The 18,198-nt window shown below is 39.9% G+C and overlaps 1 pseudogene across 1 annotated transcript in view; it reads right to left on the bottom strand.

Annotated features, from left to right (window-relative positions):
- Positions 1-17,018, bottom strand: part of LOC311443145 (neural-cadherin-like) — a 64,269-nt pseudogene extending 47,251 nt beyond the window's left edge. The window contains exons 1-3 of the transcript XR_014698936.1: positions 15,947-17,018; positions 3,485-3,685; positions 2,359-2,584 (exon numbers count right to left, since the gene is read on the bottom strand). The product of XR_014698936.1 is annotated as a neural-cadherin-like (transcript). The remainder of the gene's footprint in view (positions 1-2,358; positions 2,585-3,484; positions 3,686-15,946) is intronic.
- Between the last annotated feature and the right edge of the window lie 1,180 nt (positions 17,019-18,198).

An 18,198-nucleotide genomic window follows, 5' to 3' on the forward strand; every position in this document is an offset into this window, starting at 1 on the left:
AAGGTGCAAGCCTGTAGGTCTGATTAGAGCAGTACACACCGAAGTCAATGATAGCTATACTAAACTCCAAATTCAAATATTTTTTTTATACTGTATTTTTATCATCTTGAAGTTAAACAGAAAAAGATTTTTGGAAGCAGAACACAGAAATAGAAGATTAAAAACACAGAAATAGAAGATTTATTTTTTGTTGCAACTGAATTTGCTTACTCTAATTTTCTTTTAAGGTGGTGATGATTTTCAGGAAGGAAACTAAAAGATAAAATAAACTACAAAAGATTCCTTTTACTAACAGCATAATACAGTTCAGCATACTGTTCTAAAGTTTCAGATACCTGCAAAAGGAAAAAAGCCAGTCACTAGCAGTGTGCATGTAACAGCATATACCAGGACATATTATATTTTTTTTTAGCTCAGCTGGCACTTTTTTCCCATGAAAGTGCTTCAAGTAGGAAAAGCATTTGCAGAATGAAGTAAAAGAAATGAGTTATAAAACAATAATTTTAAGGGTTTAAAACAGAATACGAATTCCTCTAATGTTTGTTGTCTTATCATGAAGATTTCTTAGGAGAAAAGATTCCACTTCCCAGGAGAACCCAACAACACCTAAGATCCAGTGACAACTGCATTTAAAAAGACAAAACTCAGTTTGTCTGAACACTTCTTTTCCTTTTATTATTTTCATGCTGCTGTCTTCTAGCTTCCCTCAGGTGCAACACTGAAAAAAAAATACTGCAAAAGGTTGCTGTAGGTCATTATCTTGCTTTATTCTTTTTCCTTATTTTTCTGTGATATGATCTCACAGTCAGTTTAAGCCAGCACAAGTCAGTGTTCCTGCCAACAGGAAATACTTTGCCTTCTTTCTAACTCCCTACCCCAGCTGCAAGTTCATGCCACCTCTCCTCTCCTTCTGTCACCACGAACAATCACGAGGCCCTCCTGTGAACACATTTAACAACTCAACTGAATTTTTTTTTTTTTTTTTGCTTTGTCTTTCATTGGATCAGCCTGCCAACGCAGCTAGCATGCTAGAGCCAATGCCAGATGAAAGGAAAAGAAAGACTTGGTAACACTTCTTGTCAGCAGCAGTTTTAAATCTACCTACAATTGTGAAATCCTTACCCCAGAAATCCAGCGACTGTTTTCCTGCAACTGGTCTAATATAAATATCAGAATTTCAGGATTCTGCATTAATTTTCAGGACCACACACAGGTTAACACACAACAGTAAATCACTTTTGCTGGGCACATTGTTTATATTCAAGCCTCTTATGGCATAGTAACAACCATATGAAATATTTAATTCCTTTTGGATATTACCATGTAACTTGACAAACTGATTAATCTACTATCACCGTAATTGTGCAAACATATTTTAAATAGTGACAAAAAAATTTACAAAGAATTCCACTATTTTTCTTCCTAAACATTATTGAATCCAATATAGCAATACCAGTTAGGTATTGTAGCATTCCACGGTTCTTTAATTTCTTTTATACCTGTGCTAAATAAGTTCATTGTAGTTTTAAAGAAAAAAAAAAAAAGAAAAACCAACAAACAAACAAACTTATTTGCTATTAACAGCTGCTGATTTTTTTTTTTATCTTAACAAACCTCAGACACTGTAAAATTGTTGTAGACTCAACAGTAAAACAGAATACTACAGATAACATAGCATTAAATAACAGTTGAAAGGCCACACAAGGAAGACATTTCTGGACAAAAGTATTGTTGTTTCATGGAAAAGGAAATGTCTGCCCTAAAACCAAAACAATTTGTGAAAGACAGAACTGAGTATTCAGGTAGACCTATGTTACTAACGTTTTCCGTGATATTTAGATCCACATGGTTAGACAAAGGATGGAAAAGTAAAATGACAACTTTTGCGTCATCTTCATTTTTGCTCAGTTGGTCACTGTGATTAACGAAGACAGCAAAGACAGTCTCCCCTCTTCCCCCTACCCCAATATTCACTTGGTGGAGAAGGCACTTTTTAAATGTTGACACAGAGAACTCATACATGCGTTTACACAAGGTATCTTTCTTTATGATGTAATGGTTCTGATTTGTATTTTCTTTGAAAATTAGGACACAATCATCATCAGATAATACTTTTGGTATCATTTAAAAAGCATGAAATTATAATTATTCATTACCACTTTTCTTTATAAAAAAAGAAAGAATACATTATATATTACAATATACTAAGAATGCATCAATCAAATTATATTTATCACTTCAATTAAGATATCTAAATTGCTATTTACGATTCATAAACAATGCTGAGGCTTTGGAGAGATCAAAAAGAAGTTAAACTAAGAACACAATCCCACTGCATTATTTGTTACTGTTACTTACGATTTTCCTTGTGGCATACTTTCAGGAACGTGAACAAAGTATGACATGTTGCTGAACTGCGGTGGTCGAAATCCAGCAATTATAGAAACAGAGGCTGGAGACCCTTTGTTTCCAAGTTTATCTGCTGCCAGTACAGTCAGTAAATACTCCTTGCTCCTCACCAATGGCAAACCTGTTGTTTTAATCCAGCCTGTGTTCCTCTCGACTTCAAATCTGGCTTCTCCACCTAAGAAGACAGATCCACAAACTGCTGTCAGCAAGAACACTTTTACTTAAGTAAAACAGAGAAGAAAATAGGGTATCAATTCCTGAAGTGGTTTTCTTTTAGAATTGACAAGCACACAAAAATATCAAGAGTTTGTCTTGAACTCACTAACTACATCAGTGATTACATTTCTAATCTCATTTTACTTTCCTGGGCAATTATTATTATTCTTCATCCTCCAATACTTTGCTGTTATTTGACCCCTAACTGTCCCTTAGCAGAAAACTCTGTTAGGGTCCTGGTCAAGAAGAACAGATTCACCTTTGGAGTACATCACCACTCCCTTTCTGCTTAGACAGTTTTGAATTATTATTGAACTTTATTTTAAGAGCCTCAACAAAGAAAATCATCAGCAAGTCAACAAGTACCTGTGCAAAAATAAGACATAAACCATACCCTTACAGATTTGTTTGGAATGATCCAGAAGCACAACTCCTGCAAAGGAGAAGGAACATTAGCTTCTTCCACCCAACAAACTCTGCTTCAGGTAGCGTCCTCTCCAATAAAGAGTCAGTGCAGCAGAAAGGTGCTGATGATGGCTCCCATTGCCATCCCCTCGCAAAGCCCTGCAGCCCAGTACCACTACAGTCGCCACTACCCCTGTGGGCAATAATCTGGGCAGGAACCCAACTTTACAGAGAGAACTCACTTCCAATCTGGCCAATCTGTCCATACGCTCACTAGAAGTTTATTTTTTTCACACACAAAGCCAAAGGCTTATGAATCTTTTTGAGAAGCAAAGGAAGATTTTCCACTAAAGAAACTGAGGATAAGAGACAAAAAAAAAAAAAAAAATAAAAAAAGTTTAGTGAAGCTAATAGTGAAGTTTCATACAACTGTAACAAAGAGATTTAAGTTTACCTTCCAAGAGAAAGTATTCTACAGTTCCATGGATCCCTTCATCTGCATCCACCGCAAGCAGCTTGTATACTTGAGTACCTTCGGCAGCTTGAGGAGAAACCACGGCTAAGAACGGGAAGGGCTCCATGGCCCATTCAGGTACATTGTCGTTTGCATCTGCCACAGTAAGTGCAACTAAGTGCAACAAGTACTGATCTTTTCCTAATAGTAAGAAAAATGAATAAATATTTAGCTATTTAATGGTACTCAAAGTAGCAAACACATATCAACTCCTGAGGGTGTACTGTCTGCAATATGGTTGGCATTTAATTCAGAAAGACTTCTTTGGCTCTTCTCCTACAACCAACAGCATCCAGATACAATGGAAAAAAATAAAATAAAATAACCAGCACAAGTACTGCCAAACTGCAACACCAGGGCCACCCCATACTACTTCCTACCAATGTCTCTTTTTAGGAAAGATCACACATTCTTAAATTTTCAAAGGCTAAATACATGTTTCCTGAAAGCACTTTGCTGGAAGAAAAAAAAATATTGTTTTGTATATTCAATGATTACAACAATTCTGAACATTGAAAGTAATTAAATTTTTGCTGTCAAAAAGATTCTAACCAATCTACCCTAAGTAATGAATTTCCTAGATGGAAAGTTCACTTAAGTCTTAATATGGTTTTCACTTCTATTAAAAATTAAATGCTGTTTAAAAAAAAATCCATCAGAAAATGGAACTATTCAATTATCCAGAAATCAGAAACAGAATATCCTTAAAAATTAATGGAAAAGTACTTGTTATGCTGCTTGCATTATTAAACCAACCAGTGAGGGCAGCAGAGCTGAACAAGTAATAAATAAAGGCAGGTATCATTGAAAAAGTAACAAAAAGGAAAAATGTCAGATCAAAGAAAATGTTCTGATGTCTCCACGCATTAAGTTAAAGGAGGAAAAAGTAGAAACAAACCCTGGTTGAAAAATGAGACTTCACCCTGGGTGAAAAATGTTTCTAAATAAAAGACAAAAGCATTGACTAAAATCTTCAGTGTCAAAGAAAGCAAAATGCTGCTGCAGACAGAAAGCCTTTTTGTCTCTGCACTCCTTAATCAGCTCGTATATGCTTCCAACTGGTAAATATTTCTTCCAAATACACACAGCTAGCTCAGATTCTGAAGCAACTTCCTGGGAAGACATAAAACTATGAAACTATGATAAGACTATAACAAAGACTTAAAGACTTTTTTTTTTTTTTTTTTTTTTTTTAATGTAACTGATGACATTTTATTTACCAGTAAGACCAAAGAGCACAGTATAAAGAGATGTAGGCCTTTTGGCCAGTTTGGCTGCAAGTGGACTGGCACCGTACTTGTAGAAAGCCACATTACAGAGGCCAACTTGAGTGTTCCTGCCATCCATGTTTATAAGAGAAGACTCAGCTTGGAAGACTCAGCTTTTCATAATTAGTAACCTGTCTGATAGCAAATGGCATATTTAGCACACCTTATCATAATCTGCAGTCTATAAACAACCAGTAAGTGGATTGTCGTAAAGAAAACTCCTTGGTGCAGTGATTAACAATGTCAAATACAAGTTTCTTAGTTCGGCTTCCACAAACTTAATCCATCATGACCTCTGAGAACTTTCTGTTCTTACCAAGAAAACTGTCTTAGTATAAAAATCAGCACTCACCCAAGACAATCACAGAAGTTCTTCTCCATTACACTTGTAAAACTGCATTCATTCATCTAAATTCTAGCATAGAAACTGAATTGATGGTAACTTGTTAAATTCAAATGAATTTCTTTATGATTATATCCTGTACTCAGAATCTAATGTTACAGCGAATTAATGTTAGTTTAAGATGACACGTATATAAAAGCAGAGGCTACAGCAAAAACAAGCTTCTGAATTAAGGAACAGTAAGTCACCGAAACAAACAGTTTCCTGAAAGAGAACCTGAAATATTTCTTGCATCACCATAGGCTATGAATACATACAACTCCCCTTTTTACGTTTTCACAAAAAAAAAAAAAAAAAATCCAGTTACAATGTGCAGCCAAGTCTTACACATCTTCTAGACTCTGAAATAAACTGCAGCCAGAAGTGTTGAAAGTCCTGGTGTAAGGATGAGCAGCTTGACTTCTCTAGCATATAACATTGCACATGAAGCCCACATTTCCAAAGATATGCTGAGATTACCTCATCACAAAAAGAGACTGACCATTAGGTGAGCCTACTGTACTGACATCACAGGGTACCCAGATATGTCTCTTCAACGTTTAGAAAGACTCAATGAAAGCAGTTGCATACTTCCTCCTCTGCTTGCAGATGCTGCTGAAATGTTTATCATACAAGAAGCCAGAAGGAACATAAAAAAGGATTGGATTCAAAAATGAGGATGTAAAATGCAGCAGTACGGATATTCCTTCTGACTACCCTAGTAAATAAAACCAGATGTGTTTCAAAGAGACATGTTTCAGAAGGTGCTTTCCATCAATCCCATGACAAGCAGTCTGAGAAACCTAAAGAAAACGCAAAGGTGAAAATTTGTTCTTCGTTGATCTGCGTCTGAGGGTGAAATATACCACAACAACTCAGAACGAGAAGAGTTCAATATAAGAAGTACCAAATCAGAAGCAGATCAATGTCTGCTTGAATGTTCTGAAGACTTTAATGAACACGTTTTCCAAAAAGACTTAAGTGTAAAGGGGAGAAGTTAGTGTCAAAATTGTCTGACTTTTCTCAAAAGAACAGGTCTTAAAGAAGCTGTCACATGTTTATCAACATCCACTATTGGCTTGGTTTGCCAGGGCATACTGCAGGTTTATGATAGCAAGCACTAAATTAGAAACTGAGTTAAGAACCTCTGAAAATGTGCCTCCAAAACAGAAAGACCTACTGAGGATTTGAGTGCCACCTTGGCAACATAATCAGGAGTAGAAAGGCTACCAATTTTTGTCTTTCTGGAGTGGTTGCCACATCACTGAACATTAATAAGCTGGTTCTTAGTACCTAATTATAACTGGGAAATACCTCTTGCAATACTGTGGAAATACCGTGTAAAACTGCATCAAGACTGAGATTAATCCTCTAATGAACTAATAAGCTTTATTAATCAGAAACTGAAAGGACTTGGAAAAGTTCCTCCAAGTACCTGTGTTTGAATAGTTAAGAGACCTTCATGTAATTTGACATCTTGGCAAGATCAAAGCTTTCAGCAATGTGTTGGCTACTTCTGAAACATCTGAATATTCTTAAGAATCTCGTTAGGATAGTGCATGAACCACCATGCACACCATCAGACAGACGGGCATAATTACCTCTCTTGACCAGTATAAGTATCCACTGCATATGACCTTGCAGGTCTTACTGGTATGTTATTTTCCTCCATCAATCATAGGCAATCTGATTCTCAAGCAAAAATACTAAATAAATCATCAAGATTAGACATGATTTCACTTTCAGATAAATGCAGACCAGAGGAAAATGACTATATGTAAGTGTTCCCTTGACTGCATACCATATATTAAAGCAAGAACTGTAACAGAACTGCACAGGACTGTTCTTTTCTGCAGAGAGACCTACAAATGCAACCTGACATCTTCTAGAAACAACATCAGGGTGTCCAATGAAGCATGATCAGACAAGGACTTACCAGAGGACAACAAATGTGATGAAGAGACTGACATGACCAATAATGTGTAATGTAAGTATTTCAAGGAGTACAAAACATTAAGAATTCCAAAGTATAAGTACGTGAATGTGATTTGTTTCAAGGATAACTTCAGACTCTTAATGACTACAGCATTTCATTTGTTATAATTGTCATGAAATATACATTACAAAATGCAGTGTCTTGTAACTGTCATCTTTTTTAACTAACATAGACATTTTCCCACAAAATAGTTGATTTTCTACAGAATGGAGCTTAAAACAGACCTTTAACTATTTTTAATATGGTACATGAAATTCATTTTCTCCCATTTTATGGTTAGACACTATCCTTTATGAACACTATTTGTGCTTCAAAGATAGTGGAAGGAAGAGAATTTTCAAACAGTACCTCACTTGATAGTTTAAGGTGTCTCGATGCTGCCTTCCATCAAAACACGTATCACCATCCCCAATATTTACCCAGCACCTATACTAATTATACATGTACATTAGCATATTAACAGTAGTACTAAATTATTGTATTACATCTGCACTAGAATATTATGGTTAATAGTAATTTATTGGTAGTACTACACTATGGGGGACATAATAAGTTACAATTCCACTCAAAATCTTAGCAGAAACAGCTTAAAACTGGTAATCCTCTGGGTTAAGTCCTACAAGCACACAAACAGGTTCTACTTAAATTATCAGTTCAGAATACCAGGCCCTGACAGCAAGTATGCAAACCTACAACCACATTCAGCAGTGTAAGTCCCACTACAGTGAGATCCAACCCACTACTCCAACCCACTACTGAGATCCCCATGAGGAATCTGACAAAGGCCTAATTATCCATAAAAGATTTGTCAAACTGTTCTGTAACACACTGACAATAAGAACTTCTCAATATTAAATACAGGATACTTGATTTTCAAGCCAGGCACGCTGAAGATATCTTACACAATTTCATTCTTTCAAAGAATCCTCCTTTAGTTCTGCTGATTATATTGGCACACAAGCAGATTTTGCATTTGACAGGTTTTTTTCCCTAGCTTCAGAATACAGAAAAAAAAAATTGCTTCTTCATATAATGAGCAACAAGAGATAAAATTCGAGGTGCCTCCTGCTGCAAATGATGACAATTACATAACACTGTAACACTTAAAATTTTTTAGAAGTTATACTGAAAATATTGCTTCATATTCAAAATGATAAAATCACCTTTTTATCTGATCAAAAATATTTTTCCCTCTATTTTTCTTCCCTACTGAAACTAATGAAAACAGGTTATGCGAGCAGATTGCTTTTTCAACACATTTGCAAACACCACTTATTGGCCCTTTTGCAATATCAAAACTCAGCAATATAATAAAAACCTTTGCAATATCATAAACTCTTTTGAGTTTATGTATTAAAATAAATAAAACCCAAAACAGTAAAATTATAATCCAGAATCCAGAGGCTTCTCATGCTTTAGCTGATTAATTCCCTATTACAGTCACTTTGTCATTCTCACAATATTTCTTCATGTAAATTATCTGCTGACTTCAAATTTGGGAAGATACATTTCCAGAAAAATTCTTAGTGTCCTAAGCCTCTAGCTGCAATCAGGAGAAATCTCTGTTCCCATTTTCATGCCACACCATGAGATAAAAGCTACTGGTTATTGTACCCAATCATACCATACAGTATGATTGAACAAAAAAAAAAAAAAAAAAAAAAGAGCAATAATGTAGAAACATTTCTCTACTGTCATTTTGGAAAATTCATGAAGTATATGATATATGACAGGCCACTTTTAAGTACAGTAGCTTGCTCATTTATAAAATATAAACCTTCTAAACAGATAACTTTGATGGGCTCAAGCTGTGGACAGCCCACGTTCCCTTCTAATATGCCTCATCTTTTTGGTAGATTGCATACTGACAGTCTGTCATGTCCTTATCCTCATCTGGCTTTCAACATAGAAGTTAAAGCATAAAAAAATGAACCAGAAAACAAAAGTAAAGAAAAAGTCAGAGCTACATGATCATGGCAGGGTGGATCTTAACATAAATTACTAGTTAAAAGAGAGTAAAATGATAACCATTTTATCAGGGACATCCCAATGCGGTATCCATCTGCTGACAGCAGCAGGCAGAAAAACCAAGCATGCCCAGATGTGAAAGAAATTATAATCACAACAGACATCCTTAGATAACAAATCATGTGTCTTAATTAATGGCGACTGATTACCAAAAAGCATTATAATGAGTGGACTTTGCTTAACAGGTAACAGCTACTGGACTAGTAAACAGGAAGATCTCTTGAAGTTTTGTTTAAATTTTGGGGAAAATATCTGGCTTGGTTCTTTGAAGCCCAACGTGCAAGAAAAAAAATGCCACTGAAATCAGCAGCCTCACAAGCCCAGTTGCTGTACTTCTGCATCACAGAAAATCATTTGAACTAGCATTACCTGATCTGCAAACCTAAATACATGAAAGCAGGAAAACTTGATTAATTTAAGCTTTCAAGAAAAAATAATAATAAAAAAGAGAAAGATTATCATAGCATATCCTGTATCAAAATTTACATGTATCATAAGTAAACCGAGCCAATTCATACCACTGATGTGAAAACTCCTCTCACTAGAGCTAAGGAAGTGCAATAAAGTGATAATTTCTCAGTGCACTGTTATTCCAGGGAGAAAGGATACTTCACTGTGAGACTTCACAAACATTTATTGGCATCACAGAAGAAAGACTGAAGAATCTCAGGTTCCATTACAAGCTATGGTGGGGAGTAAGCTGTCACATATACAAAGCCTTCCTATCTCTTTCAACTCTCTTCGGCTCTACCACCCCCAACTGTCCTTATCCCAAAGCTGGCCCTTCCTTAACACTTATTCCAGTTCCCTCCATCTGCCCTCCACTCTGTTCCCCCAGATTTCCTGCTCTGTTCTCAGGTTCCCTCATAGCCCTGACCATCCATTCCCAGTACCACTTTTCTACACCCAAAACCCCTCACCTGATCAGCACCCGTTCTTTCTTATCTGGTCTGTCATCCAGTCCAGCTCTCTCCTGGACAGCCTTCAGGTGGACTCTTCACCACAGCCTCCACCACCACAGTCACATACACCTTCTTCCACCAGCCATTTTTCCAAATTCTTAGCCTTGAAAATGGGCTAGGAATGAGTTGGCTCATCACGCAGGTGTGCATCTTCAGGAAACCCTGCAACTCTAAAAAAACGGCAGCAAACCTAAAACTGTGAAATACCTCCATAGCATAATGTATTAATAGCTACTGTTACACCCTGTATGGAAGTGTTGTAGGCCACACTATGTATCTTCAAATATCTTCAGATAGTCAAACCAAATAGAACAGCTTTCTCAAATCTAATATTTTCATATGCAATTCCCATCTAAAGGTGTAGAATTTCTTTATATGCATAAGATTAACCATCTAATTCATAGTAAGGAATTATGACCTCTTATCAGAATAAGGAAAAAAAAAAGTGGAGTACATGCCTGAATACTGTATATTATTAAGTGAACCAAAAGACTTCCTAACACTGAATTTGTTTCCTGTTTACAGCCAAACATTTGGAAGTCAAAGGAAAATTTACTATGTGTACTGGGTCTGGCTGGGATGTTAGCTTTCCCTGCAGCAGCCCATACAGTGCTGTGCTCTGCACTTGTAGCTAGAACAGCAGTGTTATCACACCAGTGTTGTGTCTGCTGCTGAGCAATGCTGGCACAGCATCAGGACTCTCTAACCCTCCTAGGGGGTGGGCAAAAAAATAGAAAGAAACATCACCAGGGCAGCTGACCTAAACCAACCAAAGGGGTATTCCATATCATATGATGTCACACTCAGCACTAAAAGGTGAAAAAAGGAAGAAGAGAGGAGGGGTGGGCTCTCGTTGTGAAAACGCCTGTCCTCCTGAACACTGGCTATGTGCGTTGAGGCCCTGCTGCAAGGACGTGGTCAAGCATCACTCATTTGTGGGAAGCAGAGAGTAATTTCTTTCCTCTGTACTTCCACACAGCCTTTACTTGTTTTGTTTTTTGTTTTTTTTTCCCTTTCCCCCTCTCTTTTTCCCTTTCCCTTTTTTCCCTTTAGTTAAATAAATTGTTTAATTAATAATAATCTTTCCTTAATATTTTTTCCCTTTAATTAAATTATCCTTATCTCAGCCTATGAGTTGTTCTTTGCTTTACTTCCCTTCATCTTCTAAGAAGGGGGACTGAGAGAACAGTTGTGGTGTTCAGCTGGCTAGCACAGTAAAACCACCACACTATGAGATAAGTCTCAGCCTTTTTTATTCTAAAATCTAAACTTGACTATACTAAAAAAGTTTTGAGATAATCTTTTTACAAATTTGGGGTATCACTTCTGAGACTAACTGTAACAGGAAAGGTCAGCAAAAACTGAATTAAAACTATTTCATAATCAAATAAAGTGTAACATAATTGCTACGTCAGTCATGGAATCAATATCCAGTATGTTATGCTAGAAACCAGCTTTAAGAAAGATCCTTTTCATATGCTCTATAATTTACTGCTTCCCTCAGATTAACATATTTGTGTAACTGGAATTCAGTTAGATCTTTAAAAAAAAAAAAAAAGCTTATTACTTTTGTAGAAACTAAATGTTTGAGATGATAAACAGAACAGCCAGAAGAGCTAAACAGCTTCAGTGCTCAAATCCCAGTAGTCTCATAAAGATATTTTTAATCTGACTGCTTGCCATAAGAAGGTACATAGCTTCAAAATGTTCAGACTGAATAAACATCAAAATGGTGCTTTGAAGCTTCCTGAGATATTCCGTTCTACCACAAATGAGTAACATTCCAAAACTGTAAACACCCACAGTTGTGCCAAATGCAGACAGAACATACATTTTCTTTCAACTTCAAAGCATGAAACCTGTTGTGGGTTAAAGAAACACATCTGCCAGATGATAGACAATAATTTCAGCTTAAGCCCTGCTTGATGTATAACTGTCAAAATAATTCATAAAAGAAAAGGTAGTAAGAATCGTAGAAGAAAAAGATCCACCAGGAGTTACTTAGTACTTAGGGATGATTCAGAGAATTGATACTGCTAGTAAGGGAATAAGGCTGCAGATAAAATTAAAACAGACCATCCTCAGTTTCCAAACATGAAAACCTTCAAGGTTTAAAATACACTCATCACTTAAATTGTTGGTACCTCCACTCTGTATGTTGATTTAAATGGGACAAATATAAGTGACCGCTGTTAACTACTGGGAAGGCATGCCAAACATCACCCTCAGTAAATCCTCTGGTAAGAAAAAATGAATGACAGGGGATTACATGGCTAATGCCTGTGGATGAAGCAAGGTCAAAGGAGCTTGAGATGACAGATGATTAGAGAGATGAGATCTTTCATGCACTTCCCCCAAGCATTAATGAAATAAAAATGGCTCCTTCTCAAATTAGATGTTAACTCAATGTTAAAATATTAATGTGCATAACAATCTAAGGTATTATACCTTCTATCTACCGAGTAAAAACTTAAAACAGTATTATGCTTCGGTGAAGACTAAATAAATTATTTGTGCCCTAATAATTGATATGGGATAAAAAATGAAATGCTCCAGAAAACATGAGCATAACCATCACTTCTTCCAGGAAAGGTTAACTGAAGAACATGGCTCAGAGATGGATGAGCAGTGGGGTCAACAAGAGGAATGTCCTCATCAAGGACCACATACCAAAAAAATTGCTCAGGAAGTCAAGCCCTGAAATTTAGGAATTCTGTTTAGCATCTGGTTGCGCAAACTTATGTACAAGTTTTCCTGGTGTTTCTCTTTGGTTTTGTTTGTATTTTAACAACATATTTGTAAGGTATGGAAAATGTAAATACTGTTGGTTCATATTTTAATTTCAGATTAGTGGCTTCAGCTCTCCTAAGATTACATTCCCATTCCTGTCCAGCATCTATACAAAGCAATTTAAGCTCTCAAGGCAGAGAAAATATTTCTCAAGGTAGAGAAAATATTTTATGTAACTGTATGTACGCTGCTGCTGAAGTTGCAGAATTCAACTGCTAAGGAGCAGCAAGGACAGGCTGCTCTGCCTGTTGAAGGTGAATCAGGAGTACAGAGTGACAGCAAGTCAGGCACGGACCTCAATGTCACTGAGCAAGAAGAGCCAAACAGGTCCTGTGATGTGAATCTGCTTCACCCAGCAGTTCAGCCATCACCAGACGAGTGTGCAGCGATGAGGTGCATCCGAGGCCAAGCTGGAAAGCCAGTCAGCAAGGCAGCATCAGGGTCAGCAAGGTACACGGCCAGGTATAGCACACCGTGTCCTGGTGCAGCAGGGGAAGGGAACCCTGCTGCTTAAACACAGCTCCTGAGATGTGGGGCAGAAGCCACGAACTATGAAATCTATCAGGCTTGACTGATCTGTGATTATTTATTCCCTAACCTCTGCAAGATTTTAAGCCTGTCTTCTAAGAGTTCACATAAGGAACTCACCTGAAGTTGAACTACACAACAAGATGGTATCTCCTCCTCTGCAAGTACAGCAGAACTCATATAGAAAATTGGCACTTCACACAATAGGTCCAAATTTCCTGTTGCTGCTTGATATGGTACGGTATATTGCTTTGGTATATTGCTTCCAAAAAAGACATAAACTATGTTAAAAACTAAGTCTACAAAATATCAAGTATCCATGAAGAGATATGCAGTGAAAATTCTGAAAATTCACTTCTGAAAATTCACTTCTGTACTTCTGTAAACACTTTTTTTTTTTTCTTCTCCTGGAGCTTTTGCAATCTTGTACACGGTCCTTATTTCAGTTTAATTGAAACTTCTAGTTCTGCTAGTCATCTTTCAGGAAAGAGGCACAGCATTCTGAATCCGTTTCAAATATCTATGTATTGTAACTCCTATAAAATGAGAAAGCAAGCATTCTGCAACTTGAGTTTTAAAGGTGTTAAATCATTGTTAACCATTATCTGAACAAAAAAATTATTATTAATGATGTCATATTTTTCAGTTTAGGCTCCTTTAAAGAAACTTACAATCACTAGCATCTAAAGAACACCATATTTATGCTGTGTACAAGTAATTGCTCTCTACCTAGTCTCTCATTTATACATATTCTGTAAAGATTATTTATATAGTTGGTCCTACCAGCAGTAATATATCAGGATAGTGGAAAACACAAGCTATTTACTAGAACTTCAAGACAGAGGGAAAAAAAATCCCTAAAACTAAGTTAAAGTTTATTGATCCTTTTCTTTTTTTTTTTTTTTTTTTTTTTTTAACTGGGTTAGCAAACCTTGCTTCAGAAAACACATCTCTGGCATGACAGTGTGAAAAGCCTTGTTCCAGGCAATCTCAGACTTCAATATTCAGACTAGATGAGAGCGAAAACGGTCACAAAGGTGAGACTTGTCATAACCTGGGGCAAGGTTATCTACCACTTTTGTAACAACATTTTCTTGATCCTGACAGAGGGAGCTGTGGCATCAACAAAGGGCTGAAACTTGAGCTATATGACAGAGAAGGAGAAAAGCCCAGAAGCATGCTCAGATTGACCTGATAGATATTGTCACTGCCTCTGAGTAATGACAGTCCCATTGGCGTACAGCGTTGCTCAGGATTGAATAGCAAAGACAGAACATAGCAAGCATCTGTATTCTGGAAATTAGTCCATCAGCCTCCTGGTTAGCAGCCAAAGCTCAAGCCAGAGCACTGTGCAAGCACAGTACAAAGGACTGACATCCATATGCTACGGTGATAGGCATAACAAAAGTCAAACATGAACAAGAGCAAGATCTGAGAGCTGTTGCTCAGGACCTGTGAGTAAAACAAGTTGGTGATCTTGCCCCGCTTCACAAGGAGATACATCCGTGTCACAGAAAACTGCCAGCGCTAATTAGAATCCCTGCAGGCATCCTCTGGGATTTAATAGGCACCAAGGAATGAACTGTCTCTCGCTCCTATGGCTTGCCCCTCAGTTAGAAAACCAAAAAAGATAAGGGAAAGGAGTACTGAGGGAAGCTTTCCACCTCTCCTGCCTGTGCGGCTCTGTGATTAACAAGAGTTGCGGTTACACAAAACAACAAAAAGACCTGAAAGGATAGAGATATTCACCATCCAGTGAACTGAAAGTAAGCTTAAAGTAAGCTGCATTTTGATAGGTGGAAAATATTAACCAAGACAATGCATTTTTTTTTTCTAAAAAGAAGTTTTAAAAATAACAAATGTAATCAGTCAGAGACAAATCAAATCAGCTATCCTATTTAACTTGAGTAAGCTCCTGCAAATGCTGATGGCATTTAAATCAGAAGCATGACATTTCAATGGTACACATGGGACTTGTCTGGTATTTTGTTTTAAAAGAGCTGCCATATAAATACAAAGGCACTAATGTTGCAAAAACTCACATTGTACCTGTGAGTAAGACATGCCTAACTTCAGCACCGACTCAAATCTCAACTTCAGCTGCATGCTTCCAGTCAAACGTACACAGGGTTGGGAAGGATTTTAGTGGAAGCCACTCGGGTGTAAACAGCAGGGCATGCTTCACCTCAGCACGTGTATGACACAAATAACACTCTGGTATTTAACTGTCTATAAATTTGCTGTATGCTGCTCATGAACGACAAAGAACTTCAAGAGCTGAAACAGCTAATTTCTGCTAACTGCCACGACACAGTTGCGGATCCCTGCTCCTCAAACTGCGGTCCTGGGCACCTTTAGCGCTACCGGCAGGCGGACCACGAGGCTGATGACCAGGAGAGGGGCTGACTGCAGAGACGGGGGCCGCGGGGACGGGGGCCCGGCACCCACCTTGCCGCTCCAGGACGCGCCCCAGGCGCTCTCCACCGGCCGTCCCGGGGCCGTGCACGCGGGCAGCCGGCCGCGCCACGCCGCTCTCCGTCTCCACAGGCAGCGCCGACTCCTCGATGGCCGGGGCCGCCGGCTCAAAGCGGCCCGGGGGACGGCCGGGGCGGGCGTCCTCGGGCAACGGCGATGACAGCGACAACGGCGGGGTCCGGCGGCGGCGCTGAGGGCCGTCGGCGGGGCCTGGCGCCGGGGGCAGACGCTTGGCCTGCGGCAGCACCTCGAGCTCGAGCGGGGCGCTGAGCAGCGCCGGGCGGCCGCGGTCCCTCGCGTAGAGGCGCAGCGGGATGGGGGCGCGCAGGTGGAGCAGGGAGCGGACGAGCAGCACGCTCCCGCTACGCGGCACCACGAAGAAGTGCTCGCTGGGCGGGCGGGCGAAGTAGCGCAGCTCGGCGTTGGCGTCCGCGTCCGCGTCCTCGGCGCGCGCCCGCCACACGGCGGAGCCGAGCGGCAGCGTCTCGTCCAGGCGGAGTCGCGCGGGGCGGGCGCCGACGAAGCGCGGGGCGTTGTCGTTGGCGTCCAGCACGCGGACGGTGAGGGCGGCCAGCGGCTCGGCGGGCGCGGCGGAGCGGCGGGCGCAGCGCAAGGCCAGGCGGAGGGAGTAGAGCGGGCGCGCCTCCCGGTCCAGCGGGCGGCGGGTGCGCAGCCAGACGCGGGCGGCGCGGGCCTGCAGCGCCGCCTGGAAGTGCGCGTGGCCTTCACCCAGGAGCTGCAGGCGCCAGCGGCGGCCCCGCACCTGGGCGCACCACGGCAGGGCGCCCAGGCGCGTCAGGGGGACGCTGAGCCCCTCCACGCGCGTGCCCGCCGGGCGGTTCTCCGCCACGCGCCCGCCGAACGACGGCGTCCTCGGCAGGGCGGCGCGAGCAGAGCCCAGCGGCAGAGCGCAGCACAGCAGCAGCAGGCAGCCGGCCGCGTGCCGGGTCATGCCGGCGGCCGGACGGGCACTGAGGCGCTGCGAGGTTCCGCCGGCAGCCGCGCGGGGACTGAGGTAGGAGGGAGGGCGGCCCCGCATTCGATCGCCGCGCCCTCGGGGCCGGGCCGGCCGAGAGGCAGCGCCGCGGGATGGGGCTGGGGGTGGGGCCGGCACCGTGCGGCGCCCTCCTGCGGGCACGGCCCCGCGGGGGGTCCGGCAGGCAGCTGCACGCTAGCCACAGATCCCCCGAACCCAGCTTGTCACGCCTGCATCCTTATTGAAGCGTATTTGGGCAGCCTGAATCTGAAGTTTAGTATGAATAAAAGTCCATAAGAAAGGACAGTAGGACAATACAGTCAATATTTGTCAATCAAGCCAACAAATAAGCGATTCATCTTGCAGAAATTTTACAATACCTCCAATACTATTATGAAAGAACATGATGATATGATTACAATTCAAAAAGTTGAAAAAGAAGTTGTAGTCCTCCCCTCACTTCATGTATGTGCTGATAATGCAGCGTTTTATTGGTTTTGCTGTGCTCCAGCTCATTAAACACTGCTGACTCATATGAGCACAGACACTTTACCCAGAAAGAGAATGAACAATCTAAGGTACAAGCCTTTGGCCAAAACCCAAAGCATTTATGCTTTAAACTCATGATAATGAAAAAATATATAATGTTTAAAAAAATAACCCATCAAAGATAGCTTCTTAAAAGTCACATGAATGACTTCAGCCAAGTTCCAGAAACTATTGGCACTTTTGTAGCATAGCAAATGCAAGGGTGAGAATCCTAAAGTAAAGAAATACTGCAAAAGGCTGAAAGTCAGGCATGAACTCAAGCACTTTACAGATGTTGGACTTAAGCCCTGATTCACTTCCTACTGAATTCTCTAGGACACTCTCAAGGATTTTACAGGCTTCAGCATCAATTATATGCATAATATAAGAAGTTTCAGTGTGCTCTGCAGATTTGATGTCACCATATGGATTATATTCCTTCAAAACATTTGCTGTATATTGTTTCAGGAATGCCAGAGCTGGAAAAAAAAAAAAAAAAGTAATAAAAAAAAATCTAACATAAACATAATGAATAATGTTTTTCCTTTCTTTTATTCCTGCCTTTTATAGTCTGAGATTGCACATCTCTGACTCACATGTCCACATCATTCAATTTCCAGGACTATTCTCTTGTACTTTTATATTTTTGCATAAATATCTTTGTAAACCTGTGACCTCAACAGGGCACAATGTTTCTCAAGACTGGATTTATTGATTTAGA

The sequence above is a fragment of the Aythya ferina genome (assembly GCF_964211825.1).
Source record: "Aythya ferina genome assembly, chromosome: 12".
Classification (NCBI taxonomy): domain Eukaryota; kingdom Metazoa; phylum Chordata; class Aves; order Anseriformes; family Anatidae; genus Aythya; species Aythya ferina.